This window comes from Macaca mulatta, chromosome 2 (genome assembly GCF_049350105.2).
Source record: "Macaca mulatta isolate MMU2019108-1 chromosome 2, T2T-MMU8v2.0, whole genome shotgun sequence".
Classification (NCBI taxonomy): domain Eukaryota; kingdom Metazoa; phylum Chordata; class Mammalia; order Primates; family Cercopithecidae; genus Macaca; species Macaca mulatta.
Genome location: NC_133407.1, coordinates 82,542,542 through 82,560,139, shown reverse-complemented (window position 1 = coordinate 82,560,139; position 17,598 = coordinate 82,542,542).

Below are 17,598 nucleotides of genomic sequence, written 5' to 3'. Positions count from 1 at the left end.
CAGAATGCATACTGCAGGAGATTGGGGAAGACGAGAATGATGTGCCTTTTTGTACTACTGAGCCTGATGCTGCCACTGCTTCAGGTACTTAGATGAGTCCTGATGCCAATAGAATTGTATTGCCAAACGTATCTTGACAGTTACAACCTGATCTATGCATTAATTGGTTTGGGAATTGCTTGAAATGATAGTTTAATTGTTTTAATGCATTTTCCTAAAAATTTAAGTGCTCCCATCATCTTTGTGCAATACCTCAGTGCAGCAACTCCTTGGTTCTTGAATGACTCAACTTCCTAACTTGGCTCTACCCCATTTTTTCTATTTTTCATGTTTTTCACAAATAGTTAACCAGGTACCTACTACTGTGCACCGCTGCAGAGCATCGAGGATGTACGTGATGGTGAGTAAAAACACCCAGCCTACTCTGCTGTGTTAGTATAATGAGGGAAACTGATCAAATCACATGCGAACAAATTTGCTGCTACCAAAGGGAGGGCTTAATAAAAGGAATTTCATCTGGGAAGTCAAATGAAGTTTATGAGCACTTTGTAGAACAGGAAAGGTAGACAGTATCTGGGAAGGGGAAAGTAGGGTGTTCCAGACAGAGGGGGGAGCACTTCTGAAGTTCTTAGGGCATTGGGAGTCTGGTTGGCCAGAGTACATTCTGGACTAAATGTGATCATGAAGATAATCTGGAAAAGTAGAAGCTAGCCAATGCAGGACTGAAGTCCATGTTTTCATCTTGAGAGCAATGGGAGTAATGAAAGTAATGTGACCTGATGAGATGAGCATTTTGAAAAAGATCAGACTGTATTGTGGAGAATGGACTTTTTGTTGTTTTGTTTTGTTTTTTGAGAGGGAGTCTCGCTTTGTTGCCCAGGCAGGAGTGCAGTGGCATGACCATGGCTCACTGCAACCTCCACCTCCCAGGCTCAAGTGATTCTCGTGCCTCAGCCTTCCTAGTAGCTGGGATTACAGGCGCCTACCACCACACTTGGCTAATTTTTGTATTTTTTTAGTAGAGATGGGGTTTCACCATGTTGGCTAGGCTGGTCTTGAAATCCTGACCTCAAGTGATCCACCTGTCTCGGCCTCCCAAAGTGCTGGGATTACAGGTGTGAGCCACCGCACCAGACCTGTTCTCAGTATTTTACATGAATTGACTCATTTATCATCATCATATTCTTTTGAGATAAGTATTAATAATATCCACATTGGCAGCTAGGGAAAACGAGGCACATAGAGTTAAGTAATTCATCCAAAGTCACACAGTAAATTATGCAACCCAAACTTGAGAAAGAGGGTGGCTTTGGGAAATTGGGCAGGGACAATGCAAATTTTAAGGTTAAATTGCATTTAGGAAGTAATGAACAATGAGGATGGGTGAAATTGCCTATGGAGAGCAAATGAGAATCAAGTGGTTGCAAACACCAATTGCTGCTTCCATTCTTTTCCTAGAGTGATCTTTCAGAAACACATCTGATATTCACATGTTTAAAATTCTGGAAAGCTAATTTAGCATTTAATATTTATTGTGTGCCAGGGGCTGGGTATATTATGTCAAGTAAGATATTCATGCCTTTAAGGTGTTGGCAGGTTTGTTGAATAATAAAATTTATTGAGGACTACTGCAGGCTAGGTACTGTTTTGGATACTGAAGTAAACAAAATGGAAACTCCTGCCTTCATGAAGATTACAATCCAGTGGAGGAAGACAGAAAATAAAATAAAGTATATGTTACATGGTGGTAAATGCTATGAAGAAAAATAAAGGAAATAGGGAATGTAGGAAGGAAGGTGTGTTGCATCTATAAGTAGGATGAGGGAACATCCTCACTGTTCCCCTCCTCACTTTACTGAGAAAGGCTCATTTGAGTAAAGACCTAAAGGAGATACTAAATCTCACCAAGTAGATGTCTTGGGGAGAAGCATTTCAGGCATAGAGAATAGCAAGTACAAAGGCCCAAAGGCAAGCACCCCTGGTATAATTAAGGAACAACAAGGAGGTCTCTGTGACCTCAGCTGACTGAATGGTGGAGAGTAGAGAGAAGTGAAATTAGAGAAGTAAAAAGAGGTATATGTGGGGTGTGGAGAGTGGGATGATGGTATATTAGTTATTGATTACACTAAAATGTAGCCATTTGAAACAAATATATATCACAGTTCCTGAGGCTTAGGAATTGGAGGAGCTTATCTGCATAGCTCTGGTTCAGGGTTTCATGAGGTGGCAATCAAGCTGTGAGTGTGTGCTGAAGTCATGGAAGAGTTAGCAAACTACTGCCTGTTTTTATAAATAAGATTTTCTGGGAACACATTAATTTGCATGTTGTGTATGATGGAAAAATTGAGTAGTTGCAATATAAACCACATGGCCTGCAAAGCTCGAACTATTTACCATCTAACCCTTTAAGAAAAAGTGACTTGACTGAAGCTGGAAGATCAGCCTCCATGCACACTGACAGGGCTGTTGGCAGGAGAATTCAGTTCTCCAGAATTCTTACTATGTGGCCACTGTGTGGCACTGCTGATGACATGACAGCTGGTTTCCCCCAGAGCAAGTGATCCAAGGAAGAGGGAGAAAGAAACCAAGATGGAAGCCACAGTGTCTATAACTGAATCTCAGAAGTAGCATGCCATCACCTTTTCGTTATTTTACTGATCACATAGACTAGTCTTGGAAGAGAATGACAAATACCAGGAGGTAGGGATCATTTTTGGGGACCGTCTTGGAGGCTGGCTACCACTGAGGGGATATCAAGCAGGGAGAGCTCTGTAGGCTATTACAAGGGCATCAGCTGTTTTTCTGAGTACAGATAAAGTACTGGGGAGCTACAGATAGACTTGAACAGAGAAATATAATGATCTGATGTATTTTAGATTACAGTGAAGTATTTTGTTAGTCTATGACAAGAAGGAATGAGAATGCAGAGAATCTCTTAATCTTAATCAGACTGTGCATTTTAAGAATGTGACTTCACAGTCGTGAAGCTGACTTTATTCTGAAGGGCTGAAAGATTCTTAGATTTTCTTGCCTTGCACAGTCTTTGCAACAGCTGGGAAATTTTTTGTTTTGTTTTTAACTTTTTATGGTTTTTATTTATTTTTAACTTTTTATTATGAAACACTTCAATTATATATGTAAGTAGAAAAAATGTGTTTAATCTATATTCCTTCTACTCCCACATCCCCAGATTATTTTGAAGTGAGTTCCCAACATTTTATCATTTCATCTACAAACGTATGCTTATATCTCTAAATGTTAGTATCTAAAAGATAAGGACTCTTTAAATATGACTACCATACCATTATCACACCTATAACAAATTAACAATAATTTCCTATATTACCCAATGCCCACTCAGTGCTTAAATTTCCCCAAATATCTGGTAATTTTTAAGTTGGTACAAAGCACAGTTGTAATAAGGTGCACAGTTGTAATAAGGTGCACAGTTGTAATAAGGTACACAGTTGCAATTAAATGTCTCTTAACCTCCTTTAAAAGTTTGCCCTCACTCTATCTCTCTCTACTCCCCTACCCCAATTTATTTGTTTATCACACTGGGTCATTTGTCCTGTAGAATTTTCCCAATTCAGATTTTCATAATTCCCCTCCCCACAGTGTCATTTAATGTGACCCTCTGTCCACTGTATTTCCTAAAAATTGATGACCAGATCTAGAAGTTTGATCAATATGAGATTCAAGTGATATTTTTTTACCTGAATACTTATAAGTTCCATTGTGCATATCTATTAAGAAGTATGTAATGTGTAGTTTCCTCTTCTGTTGTGTTAGCAGCCATTGATGACCATTGCTTAGATCATTGTTTCCCTAAGGGTTGCCCAATGGTAATATTCTATCATTCCTTTTTCACTTAGTAACTAGAATACCCCTATAAAGAGGTACTTCTCATCAACCCTGAGGTACAGTTCTCATAAGAAAGGTAGGATAAATGCTTGCTTCTTTTCCTTTGTATTATAATTTTTCTAGTTAATTCCCAATCAGATATTCTGTAAAGGTGATCAGTGAGGGTTTTCTTTTGTTATTTGGTTTTGTTTCAGTTTCTTTGTTTTAGGATCATATCGAACCTATGATGAAAAAGATATGTTATATTCTAATCCACTGTAGTTACTCTTACTAATATGCAAATAGTTTCATACTGAGCCAATAGGAGCCTCTTCAGGTTGGCTCTTGTATCCTTTTAACATTATCTTATTTGGATTTTATTGCTTATTTGGTTTCTGGTATAATAGGATGTGCTAGGCTCTTGCAAATTTCCTGCCTCAGATCTGAAGTCATCCGTTTTTTGTTTGTTTGTTTTTTGAGACAGTCTTGCTCTGTCACCCAGGCTGAGTGCAGTGGTACGATCTTGGCTCACTGCAACCTCTGCCTCCCAGGTTCAAGCGATTCTCCTGCCTCAGCCTCCTGAGTATCTGGGACTACAGGCATGTACCACCATGCCTGGCTAACCTTTGTATTTTTAGTAGAGATGTGGTTTCACCATGTTGGCCAGGCTGGTCTTGAACACCTGACTTCAAGTGATCCTCCTGCCTCAGCCGCCCAAAGTGTTGTGATTACAGGGGTGAGCCAGTGTGCCCAGCCAGGAGTCATCCATTTTTACAAGGAGCTCTGGACTATTTTCTAGGTGCTGGAGATGCTTGTCGTTACTGGACTGGTGTTTGTTTCTAGGCCTTTTCAGTGGACAGAGTGAAGGAATACAGTTTTGTTCTTAAGAGGAAATGATACGTTTATACAGATGCTTCCAATTCAAAATCAGGACAAAAGAGTTTTTATTTCATCGATTGTATGACCACATCTCTTTTTTTCCCATGGTGAAAATTCCGATTCTCAATGACACCAACACAAATGCTCATTTGCTTTATCTCACAATGTACATATAACAGTCTAAATAAAATAATACCAACATAATTACCTATGATATAATTACTTTACAGCTTAAGATTGTTTTGCAGTTCTTTTTGTCCTTATGGTATATCCCACTAGAAATGAACAAAATTTCATGTTTTAAAGTCACTAGAAATGATTCATCTCTGTGTGGGTATAGCACAAGCTTGATGCACAGAATCATTTGTTTCATTTTGCTTTTGATTTAAAAGTTTGCTTAAGCCCACTTTGTGTTTTATAATTCTGTAAAATATTTACAGGATTCTAAAGTCCAATCTACAAAACAAAGTATATGTAGAAAAGCCTAGTTTCTCTGTTTGCCTCCTCCATTCTGTCTCATCGTTCCCCATGCAGGTGCCATTTAAAAAGAAAATTATGGTTCATCCTTCCATTGAAAAATATATATGTATCACTAGTTAAATGATAGTTTATTGTACTCACTTTTCTTCGTATTGCTTCTGTTTTCACTTAATAATACTCTGGAGTTGATCGCTCCCTTGTGGATGTACCATCATGTATTCAACAAGTTCCTTACTGATGGGCATTTGTTTCCAGATTTTTTGCTACTGTAAATAGTGCTGCAATTGAAAGCCTTGTGCACATGCCTTTTCATATTTTTGCCATTGTATCTTTAGAGTGGAGTTTTTGTTGTTGTTTTTGTTTTTGTTTTTTGAGACAGAGTCTTGCTCTATTGCCCAGGCTGGAGTGCAGTGGTGTGATCTCAGCTCACTGCAGCCTCCGCCTCCTGGGTTCAAGCGATTCTCCTGCCTCAGCCTCCCAGGTAGCTGGGATTACAGGTGCCCGCCACCATGCCCAGCTAATTTTTGTATTTTTAGTAGTAGAGACGGGGTTTCACTATATTGGCCAGGCTGGTCTCGAACTTCTGACTGTGTTATCCACCCGCCTCGGCCTCCCAAAGTGCTGGGATTACAGGTATGAGCCACCGCGCCCGGCCCCTAGAGTGGAGCTCTAAACATGAGACTTATAGGTCAAAAGATAAATGAATGTGTAATTTCTAGATATTGCTGAATTTCTCTTTACAGGGGTTGTAGCATTTTGCTCTCCCACTAGCCCTCCCACCAGCAATCTATGAAATCTATTTTCCTAGATTTCATAGATAACGAAATAACTTTGTCCAATTTGAGGCTTTTTATCTGACAGGTGAGACATGGTTTTCAGGGTAATTTTACTTTGCATTGTATTTGTGAGTAAGGTTGAATGTCAATAAGGGTCATTTGCTTATCATTCTCTATGAGCTGCCTGTTTATATCTCTAATATATATCTGTGGAATTCTTGTTTCTATTTTTAATTTTTTACTTTTAGAAGCTCCCTCTATATTAAGGCTGTTAACTCCTTGTGTGTGATGTAAATTACAATTTCTTTTTTCAGTTTCTCATTTGTCTTTTTCCCCTAGTTATGGTATTTTTGTTCTTTAACTTTTTTTTTTGAGACAAAGTCTCACTCTGTTGCCTAGGTTGGATCATGGCTTACTGCATCCTTGACTTCGTAGGTTCAAGCCATCCTCCCATCACAGTCTCCTGAGTAGCTAAGACTACAGGCACACACCACCATACCTGGCTCATTTAAAAAAAAATTTGGGTAGAGATTGGGTCTTGCTGTATCGCTCAGACTGGTCTTGAATTCCTGAGTTCAAGCAATCCTCCTGCCTGAGCCTCCCAAAGTGCTATTATTACAGGTGTGAGCCACCATACACAGCTGCTATTTTTCTTTTGTTTTATTACTAGTTTTTGTTTTGTTTTGTTGTTGTTTGGTTTTTGCTATAGAAGCATTATTTTTATTTTTATGTAATTAAATCAATTAACCTTTTTCTTATTGCTATAGTTAGAAAAGCTTTCCCCATTATCAAGTTATAGAATTCATTTATGTTTCCTGCTAGTATTTATATATTTTTATCTTAAAACATGTGGTCTCTATTCTATTTGGATTTTATCCTGGTTTACAGTTTGAGAAGTGGATCCAATTATACATTTTTCTCATGTGACTACCCACCTATACCATTACCCCTGATGAAAAAGTTCCCAGGAAGCTTTGCTTAGCATAGGTTTTCCTGCTTACCGTCTGGAAACCCTTGTATGTGGTCATGCTGAAAGGACTGGAGTTTAGATATATAGCTTCAGCGTGTGCTCTTTTACAAGCTGGATAATTAAAATGCCAGGAAGGCCAGTTTTAAACAATGTGTTGCATTTACAAAAGGCTTTCTCTTTTCTTTTGATCCCTTAACAGCCCTTTGTGGCAGAATATTATCTTCCCATTTTTCAGATGAGAAAACCAGGTCTCAGGTTTACTGGCTTCCCCATGGTCACACCAGGGCACCCACCTCTCACTCCTCACCCAGTGCTCCTCCCACACACAGGGCCATGTCACACATCCTGCCTCTCTGTTGCCTACTAGCTTTGTGACCTTGGACACATCTCTTCACCCTCTGAGCCTCAGTTTCCTCTTCTGTATATAAAGAAGTGGTTAAAAATAGGTCAGTGTTTCTCAGGCTTTAGTAACACCTGCTTCCCTTTGATAAACACAGATATTTCTCATGTTCCCTGTTACCAGTTCCAGTTGCCCCCACCCACCCCCTCCCCCACGCCCCCGTGATATGACTAATGCATAAATATCCCCACCAACAGAGGTATTTTGGGGCTTTCTATTATGAAACAAAACAAAGTAAGATTTTTGGGATAATTTTCCCTCTATAAACTCATAATATTGGATATGACTCTTTTTTTTTTGAGACGGAGCCTGGTCTGTTGCCAGGCTGGAGTGCAGTGGCACGATCTTGGCTCACTTCTGCCTCCCGGGTTCAAGAGATTCTCCTGCCTCAGCCTCCTGAGTAGCTGGGATTATGGTATTACAGGCCCACGCCACCACACCTAGCTAATTTTTTGTATTTTAGTAGAGACAAGGTTTCACCATGTTGGCCAGGATGGTCTCGGTCTCCTGACCTCGTGATACACACAAGCTTCTTGCAAATAACATAATTCCCCCATGATAAGGCTTTTTTTTCAGTCCTAAAACCCTATGACTTAATGAGCCAAACTGGGAATCAGGATCTGTTATCTCAATTATGATTGGGAGAAAAAATTATGTTTTCTCCCAAGGGAGGAAACATTGCAACTCCTCTCTCCCTATGTCTCTGAGATGGGATGGTGTGAATTACAGATGCCATACATGTCACAATTATATGGTCAATGATTTCTGCCCTGGCAGTCCCAGTTATGGGAGATGATGGGTGAGTTATATGTATTCTCTGCACTCAAGGAAATCCCAGTTCTAACGGGGGGAGCAAATGTGGGTACAAATGACTTCAGGTAAGTGTGGTTCATGCAGTAATAGAGATATTACAAAATGCTTTAGAAGAACCTATACCATAATGAATGGGAAAAGGAATCCAAGAAGGCCTCTGGAGGAGGTGGCTTAGCCTGACTTGTCTTTAAGGAAGAATGGGAATTGATGGGGCAGAGAAGAAGAGAGAGAATTCCAGGCTGAGGAGGAATGGTGATAGTGGCTACTACCCATTGAGAGCATCTGTTTTGGAGTCTTTACACACTACATCTCATTTAATTTCCACAGCTACCCTTCAAGTTAGCTCTTAGTCCCCTTTTACAAATCAGAAAACCAAGGACTTCGAGCGCTAAGCAGTCAGTCTATGGTCACACAGCTAGTAAGTTCCACATTGGAATTTAAATTCAGATCTGTCTGGCTTCAATGCTCATGCTCTGTAAATGCTTTCGTGTAAAAAATTTTTCTAAATTTCTCCCTGCCAAGCAATCTTTTCTCATAGTGGTGCACATTCAGCTGGCTCCTTAGGAGAACCAAGCCTAAGAATAATCTAGCTTTTGAAGAGAACCAAGCTTCTCTTTTCCTCTTCTGGAGAACCATAAACTGGCTTAACAGAGGGTTCTCTGATACACAGTTTTATTGTAATAAAGCCGTCATCGGAGATGGCCTACTGCCTTCAAGAAACAGCATGGAAGATTCCTTATTTCATCACTCCTGTACTTTTCATTGAAGCATGAAACAGACTTTTTCTCTCCTGTTTCAGCTGAGACTCCAAGGACTGAGAGCAAAATTAAGGTGCCAAATATTCCCACATTCCAAGTCTCTGCAGAGCTTACAAAGAGGTGCTCCAGTTCCAGTTTTCTAAGACTTAGTTCATTACCTATCTCCAGGACACATGAGAAATTGAAGACTTTTAGGCATTTGACTCATCCTTGAGAAAAACTACGGCAAAGGCCGTAGCTGGAGCAGTTTGCCTATGGGAGAGCAATGAGCGGTACATTTCCATAGCTATTAGGAGGTACAGGTGCTTCCCCTGGACCAGATGTAGTCCATGGATGTAGTGCACGAGAAAAGACCAGGCTTGGGTTGCATTCTTGTTCGCCTAGGAGGACTGCTTGGGAGAGAAGTGGGACCCCAAACAGAAAGAGTCTGTATAGAATGAACCACAGGGGCTACAGGGGCTCAGGGGCTACAGGTAGTAAGTGAAGAGCCTGAGAAATGGCATTGCTATGTCACGAATGTTGCAGCAAAAGATTCTCTGTGATAAATTTTTCAGAAATCCAGAAATTTATACTTCAAGAGAAAGCAGAAGCCTTGAACTTTCTTCAAGCCCAGAAAGCTACAGCACCAAACTGTAGTGGTTGAGTCAGACCTTTTCTGTCCCTTCCTTTTCTCTGCCAGACCCTGCTCATTTCAAGGCCAACCCCAGAGAAGCCAAAGGCAGCCTACTGAAGTTGAAGGAGGTACACATCTCGGAATTCCCTGGTACACAAACTAATACCACTGCCTTTTTGTTTATGGTATATCATAAACATTCTGACGCTTTGACAGAATTTTTGGTTTGCTTGTTTTATTCCCTCTCTAGACTGTAAATACCCTGTGGCTAAAAACCAGGTTAAATTTATCTCTGCGTGCCTTTCTGGGTAAACAAATCCATATAACTACAAAAGAATCCCAAATCACATAATTAATAACATCACCTTTCATTCATAAATGTAGAAAGGCAACCAAGGTTCACGCAAAATGAGTAGAACCAACAGTATCAAAGAAAATGATTGGAATGAACAAATTAGAACAAGTCACCCAGGACAGATATGCAAATAACAGAAGAAAGTTTCCCTCTGCCCAAGAAAACCCAAATCCTCGTATTGCAAGGTAGTCCAGGTAGGATGAAGGGAAAAGCTCATAACTTCCTGAAGAAGTTTCAGTACTCCAAAGGATAAAAAGAAAATCCCAAAAGCTTCCAGAGGGAAGAAAAAACAAAACAAAACAGTTTACCTACAAAGAAATAATATTGAATTGGACCTACTAAGGGAATGCACTAAGCTTAGCAGCAGGAATGTCTGGGTCTCATCAGCCGTAAGAATCCTTTCCTGTCCTTAGGCTTCCTGTCTTCTATAAATTAAGAGATTAAACCAGCAGATTTCTGTTTCTCTCTCTCTCTTGCTCTCTCTTTCGCTCTCTCGCTCTGTGTATGTGTGTATGTGCGTGTGTGTGTGTGTGTGTGTGTGTGTGTGTGTATGGATGTGTGGATGTGTGTGTGGATGTGTGTGTGTGTGTGTGTATGGATGTGTGGATGTGTGTGTGGATGTGTGTGTGTGTGTGTGTGTATGTGGATGTGTGTGTCTGTGTGTGTATGTATGTGTGGGTGTGTGTATGTGTCTGGATGTGTGTGTGTGTATGTGTGTGCGTGTGTGTGTGTATCTGTGTGTCTCTGTGTGTGTATATATGTGTGTATGTCTGTGTGTGTGTGTGTGGATATGTGTGTGTATGTATGTGTGTGTGTGCATGTATGTGTGGATACATGTGTCTGGATTGTGTGTGTGTGTGTATGTGGATGTGTGTGTATGTGTGGATGTGTATGTGTCGATATGTGTGTGGGGGGTGAATGTGTGTATGTATGTGTGTGTGTATGTGTGTGTGTGTATATGTATGTGTGGATGTGTGTGTGGATGTGTGTGTGTGTGTGGATGTGTGTGTGGATGTGTGGATGTGTGTGTGTGGATGTGTGTGTGTGGATGTGTGGATGTGTGTGTGTGGATGTGTGTGTGTGTGGGTGTGGGTGTGTGTGTGTGTGTGTGTGTGTTTCCAGCTCTGTCTTGCTGTGAATGTTTGTTGATGTACTCCAAGGCTGACCTCTCTTTTGGAGCTTTCCTCATGAAACCCAACAGGCCACTCCATAAATTCACAACACAAACAGCTGATTTTTTTTTTTTTAATTGCCGTATGCTTTAAATAAGCATGTGAGTTTATTGCCTGAACACGTGCTGATTTATCAACTCAATCTTATTTCTTAAGGACAGGAATAGTGGTTTCAAGTACAGTACACTATAAATAGAAAACACAACACATGACTGCTGGATTAATCAGCAAACTTTTATGAGCATCTGCAGTATGTCTCTCTCTCTCCCTCTCTCTCTCTCTTTTTTTTTTTTTTTTTTAAAAAACAGGGTCTCGCTGTCTCACCCAGGCTAGAGTGCAGATCACAGTTCACTGCAGCCTTCACTTCCTGGATTCAAGGATATTCCCACCCCAGCCTCCCAAGTAGCTGGGACTACAGGTGTGTTCCATGACACCCAGCTAATTTTTTTCCCTCTCTCTCTCTCTCTTTTTTTTTTTTTTGGTAGAGATGAGCTCTTGCTATATCCCCCACGTTGGTCTTGAACTTGTGGGCTCAAGGATCCTCCTGCCTCAGCCTCCCAAAGTGCTGGGATTACAGGAGCGAGCCACTGTGCCCAGCCTGTATATCTCATACCATGCAAAGTCATAGGATTTTGAGAAGACTGTACAGATCTTCTGCTCCAGTGTTTATCAGAGTGTGTAAAACAGGACTGTAGTTCCATGTGAACATAATAAGTAGTACAGTAACAACAAAATAACACATGGGAAATAGACAGTTAAGCAAAACTAAACATTTATTTACTTTGGGACTTTTCAGGTCTTTGCGATTCTCCATACATTGGTTCCCCCAAATATGTAGCTTTCCCCAAATGTAGTGGATCATAGAGTACTTTTATTTACCATCTCAAGAAAACATATGAGTTTCTAGAGCTCACTGATGGTTTACAAAAGATGCAGTGGGTAAAGAACATATTAAATGACACCAGGAGGATTTAATCAGCCATATCCAGAATGTGAGAGATTCTAAAAGATAAATAACCAGTTTCTCCAGTGACAAAGAAATAGCATTAACAGAAGAGGGTGGGCCAGTTATAGAACAAAAGAGATTTAAGAGAAAAATTCACCATATGTAACATGGGGACAGTTTTGGAAAACGATCCAAACAAACCACATGCAAATAGATATTTTTGAGATAAGCAAAGATAATTGAACATGAACTGGGTATTGAAAAATATAAGCATTACATATTCTAAAACCTAACTATTATTCATTTTACTCAGTGTGATTATGATATTATTGTTATTTTTTGATTTGTTTTGCTATACATACTGAAGTAGTAAAGGTAAAATAATACCGGAATTTTCTTGTAAACATATATTGTAATGCTTTTTTCCTTGATATGAGTGTTTTGTAGGTGGGTATGTTAACTTTATTAAAAAGATATTCTTAACACTTATGATTTGTTCACTTTCTTTGTGTAAGTCCTATTTCAAAAATTTATATATATTTAAATATTATATATGTATATATAATGCATATAGGTGGTTTAAAAATCAGTTTCTATTGTAAAAGAGTACACAGTGAAAAGTATTCCTTCCTTTCCCTGAGGCCTACTGACCCATTTATTCTCTTAAAGGCAATGACTATTACCAGCATTCATCTGAAGGTATTTTTATTTTATGTGTGTACAAGTATGTCTATGCAGATATGTTTTGGATATAATCCATGTAAGTATGTATAGATTTTTCAATCTTTAGTAGTAACATGTTATTTTATTGTGTGTTTTACTGTGTGTTATTTGCCTGGTCACTTAGTGCTGGACATTTAGGCAGTTTACAATTTCTGTGACTCTGCATAATGCTTCTCTGTCCTTGCCTATAAGTCTTTATACTCATGGATTTTTAAATGTTAATTGATGTTGCCAAATTGTCCTCCAAGATGTCTGTACTAGTTTACCTCCATTTCCACCCAGTAATATATATCACAGTGCTCAAGTTCACAGTATACTGAGTCATATATAGTAATGCCCTCAAGAGGGAGGTATTTTCAAAATAAATTCAGGATAAATTGACCTTTGATTATAACTGTTCTTACTCTAATACTTTAAACAAGGAAGACACAGCTTATTTGTTTATAAAATTAGTATAGAGGAATGTCAACTTAAGTACTTCTAGAATTAAAGCTTTTCTCTTCTAAATGGTGTGAAAAATAGCTACAGTAATCAAGATTGTGTGTTGCTGGTGGAGAGACTATAAAGAGTTGGCTCAATACTATGCACAAGAAGTAGCACCAGGTACTTTAAATATATTATCTTATTTTCTACTGATACATTTTATAAATGAAGTAATTGAGATTCAGAGTGATTAAACAGCAAAGCTGGAATTGGAACCACTTGCAATCAGTCTGATCCCACAGACTGTTTGTTCCACTTCTTCAAAGCAGAAAGGTATGAGCAGGAGGAAATAGAGCTATAGTCCATGGCACGAGTGGAAGGGTATGGGGAACACTGGAGGAAAAGTTTGAATAATTAAAGTGGAGTGAGAGTAAGGAAGAAATTGAAACAGAGATGTGAATGTCGGGGAATGAAATGATGAAGGCTGAAAGTAACACGTAAAATATATTAGTCGAAAGAGACTGACGTCTGGCGGGGGGAAAAACCCTAGGAAATTATCAAAGAAAATTAGCAAAGAGACTTGAATGGTTACCCAAGCAGGAAGAATTGAGGGTTTGGTCTTGAGGTGAAGGAGTGGATGGATGCAAGAGAACTTGACTTCATTTGCTTAATTTTGCACATATAGAGTGCTTGCCATGAGCCAACATGATGCTCAGGGCTAGGACTATAGCAGTGAACAAGATAGACCCACGCTCTGCTGTCACAGAGCTTACAAAAAGTACCAACAGGATTTGATGATGAAATGGAGAGAGGGGTGAAAGAAAAATGGAGATAAAATAGACTATAATTTGAACCTGGAGGTCAAATTCTCAGAAGTGAGGACAATTCATATTTCTGATTTGATGTCTTTGAGTTTGAGTTTTGAAATAGACATTTTCCTGCTGTATCTTCATAGATGAAAGTTTTACATAAAAGAAAGGATGGGTGAGAACACTATGATGATGGTGTTTTCTTATCTATTTCTAAGAATTGTGATTTCTTATATGTCAGAGACCCTAACATTCTAGTTACAAAATCACTTCTCTTCAGTGGGGCTTGGTTTCCTCTATCGTAAAATATGTTGTCTGTCTTAAAATTCACTAGGGCCTAATCCTGGCTGCATGTTAAAGTCAGCTGGGGGATTAGAATCACCCGCACAATAGAATCTCCTGGGGGAGCTTTTACATAATACACAAGCCCAGGACTTACCCAGACCAGTTAAATAAGAATTTATGTTGGTGGTTTCAGGCAGGGGTATTTTTAAAAATTTTCCCAGATGATTCTAATACTCAGCCAGGGTAGAGAACCACAAGTTGGATAATCTCTAATGTCCTTTCCACGTCTGAAGAGGCCATGATTCTCAAGGGCAGAAAATTAAACACTCTTAAGGTTACATTTCATAGATTAATAGGGTGGGAATGAGCTTAGGGTGTGGGTGGTTATATGTAATAAAAATATATTTATATTAGTCTAAAAAGAGATGCTCTTGAAAGAAATATAAAAATAAAAATAGCCAAGCATGATGGCTGATGCCTGTAATCCCAACACTTTGGCAAGTCGAGGCAGGAAGATCACTTGAGCCCAGGGGTTTGAGACCAGCCTGGACAACATGGTGAAACCCCATCTCTACAAAAAATACAAAAATTAGCCGGGCATGGTGGTGCGTGATTTAGTCCCAGCTACATGGGGGGCTAAGATAGGAGGATCACTTGAGCCCAGAAGTTTGAGGCTGCAGTGAGCTATGATTGCACCACTGCACTCCAGCCTGAGCAACAGAGCAAGACCCTGTCTCTCAAATATAAAAATAAAAATATATTTACGTTAGTTCAATCCAAGGAAAAGAGCAGCTCTTGAAGGAACTTTTAGATACTATCTGGCTGCAAAAAAAGGATAAGCACAGAAACACGTCCAGTATTTGTGTATGTGTGTGTATAAACTACATACACATATAATTTTATTAACACTCATAGAAATATTGGATTAATTCCTGCTGCATGATGGGCTGTAATTTGATATTTTTCCCATTAGATGGAGCTATATCTTTGTTAAGGAGACTTGTTATAAATTTCTAAAAGGGATATTTTATAGATGATGAATTTTCCAGTGAAACAGGAAAGAACCATTATTAAAATGCATGATATAAATTGTTTTTAAAATAGCCATGTTATTTCTAACTCTTTAAATACCTTGAGTTGTTCATCTGTTTGGCTTTGCACAGGCTTTATGTCTCACATACTCTGTGGAAGTAAACATACTTAATAAAACTTTGTTTTCTGTGTTTCCCTTCAAAAAGGCCCAAATCAAACTCAACTCCTGGAATAGTAGCTCTTAATAGTATTTCAATTAGGATATTTTTAGATATGAGTCTATAATCTTTTCTTTGCTGCTTCAAATCAAAGAGGCACATTTCACAAATAAAAAAAAACAGACATTAAATTAAACTTGAATTCTACATAAATAATGTGTGTGTGTGTGTGTGTGTGTGTGTGCATGTGTGTGTGTGTTTTGTAGAGACCAGTCTCCCTATTTTTCCCAGATTCATCTTGAACTCCTGGCCTCAAGTGATCCTCCTATCTTGGCTTCCCAAAGCCCTAGAATTACAGGCACGAGCCACCACTCCTGGCCTGAATATGTATTTCTTTTTTAGTATAAGTGTGTTCCATGCAATGTTTGGGACATATACTAAAAAATTACTTGTTCCTATACCACCACCACCACCACAAAAAACAAAAACAACCACAACAATAAAAATTATTTGTTGTTTATGTGAAATTCAAATTTAACTGAGCAGTCTGTATTTTATCTTGCAACCCTATCTAAAAACCTAAGATTTTTGTAACTATTTTGTGGCAAAATGTAACCTAGAGGTAAGGCTATTTATCATCTTTACTCTGTGTGAATGTTGATGTGTATCACTGTACATTATATGTATTAATGTTTTCAATAATAGGTACTGCTCCAGATTCCACTGGGAATGTTACATAATGCATGATTTTTGTACCATATTGTCTTTTTAGAATAAAAAATAATTCCAAAGTATATTTGTCTCCAATACTTTTGGAAAAGAGATTGTGGGCCTATAATAAATTTCTAACTTTGTAAGCAAGAAAAATAAATATGCAAGAAGTTATTTCTGAGAGTGCTGTAAGAAATTTTTAAAATTTCAAAATTACTTCATTATCATTAATAGGACTGGAAATAACCATCAATTTCTTTTTTAAAAGAGTCTCCTACACATGGATATAGGGAGGGTAACATCACACACCAGGGCCTGTCAGGGGGTAGGAGACAAAGAGAGGCAGAGCATTAGGACAAATACCTAATGCACGTGGCGCTTAAAACCTAGGTGATGGGTTGATGGGTGCAGCAAACTACCATGGCACATGTATACCTATGTAACGAACCTGCATGTTCTGCACATGTATCCCAGAACTGAAAGTTAAAAAAAAAAAAAAAAAAAAAGTCTCTTAATTTTTGCTGTCTTCAAAGAAGTCAGGGAAAGAATGAGAGAGACAAGGCACCTATAGTCCAAACCGAAAGAACTAAAGGAGAAACCATTGTCCTCCTCCAAAGGAAAGACACCACACCCCAAAAGATAGTTGGCCATTTTTCTTTCCTTCAAGCAAAACAAACCCTGAGAAAGAAGACTGCCCAAATTTCTTCACATTATATTCCAGAATGTTGTTACTTTGCTACTTAAGAAGTGCTTTTTTTTTTTTAGAGACAGAGTCTTACTCTGTCTCCCAGGCTGGAGTGTAATGGGAGATCTCCGCTCACTGCAACCTCTGCCTCCTAGGTTCAAGCAATTCTCCTGACTCAGCCTCCCAAGTAGCTGGGATTAGAGGCGCCCACCACCATGCCCAGCTAATTTTGTATTTTTAGTAGAGACGGGGGTTTCTCCATGTTGGTCAGGCTGGTCTTGAACTCCCAACCTCAGATGATCCGCCCACCTAGGCCTCCCAAAGTGCTAGGATTACAGGCATGAGCCACCACGCTCGGCCCAGGAAGTGCTCTCTAATTTGTCTGAAATCTGTCTGCTTTCAGTCCATGTTTAATAGAGACAATGTTGATGACCATTAAAGGACTGCTTATCAACATTCTCACAAATATGCCTTTTACTTCATTAAATACCTATTGGTTTTCTCTACAGATTTCTATTTCCAGTTTCAATCACCTCAATTCCCTTCAGAATTTTTCCATTGTAGCCCTTTCTCAAACATTATTATTATTATTATTATTATCATTATAAAACAACTAGCATTTGTCTTGTATACATTAGTATATTAAAAGCATAATATATAGGATTACCTCTCTGCAGTTAATATACACCCAAGAATTATGCTCCAAAACAGTCTCAGTCTTTACAATGTGTCCACTAGGCTTTTTTCTACTAGGTCTCTTTATATCA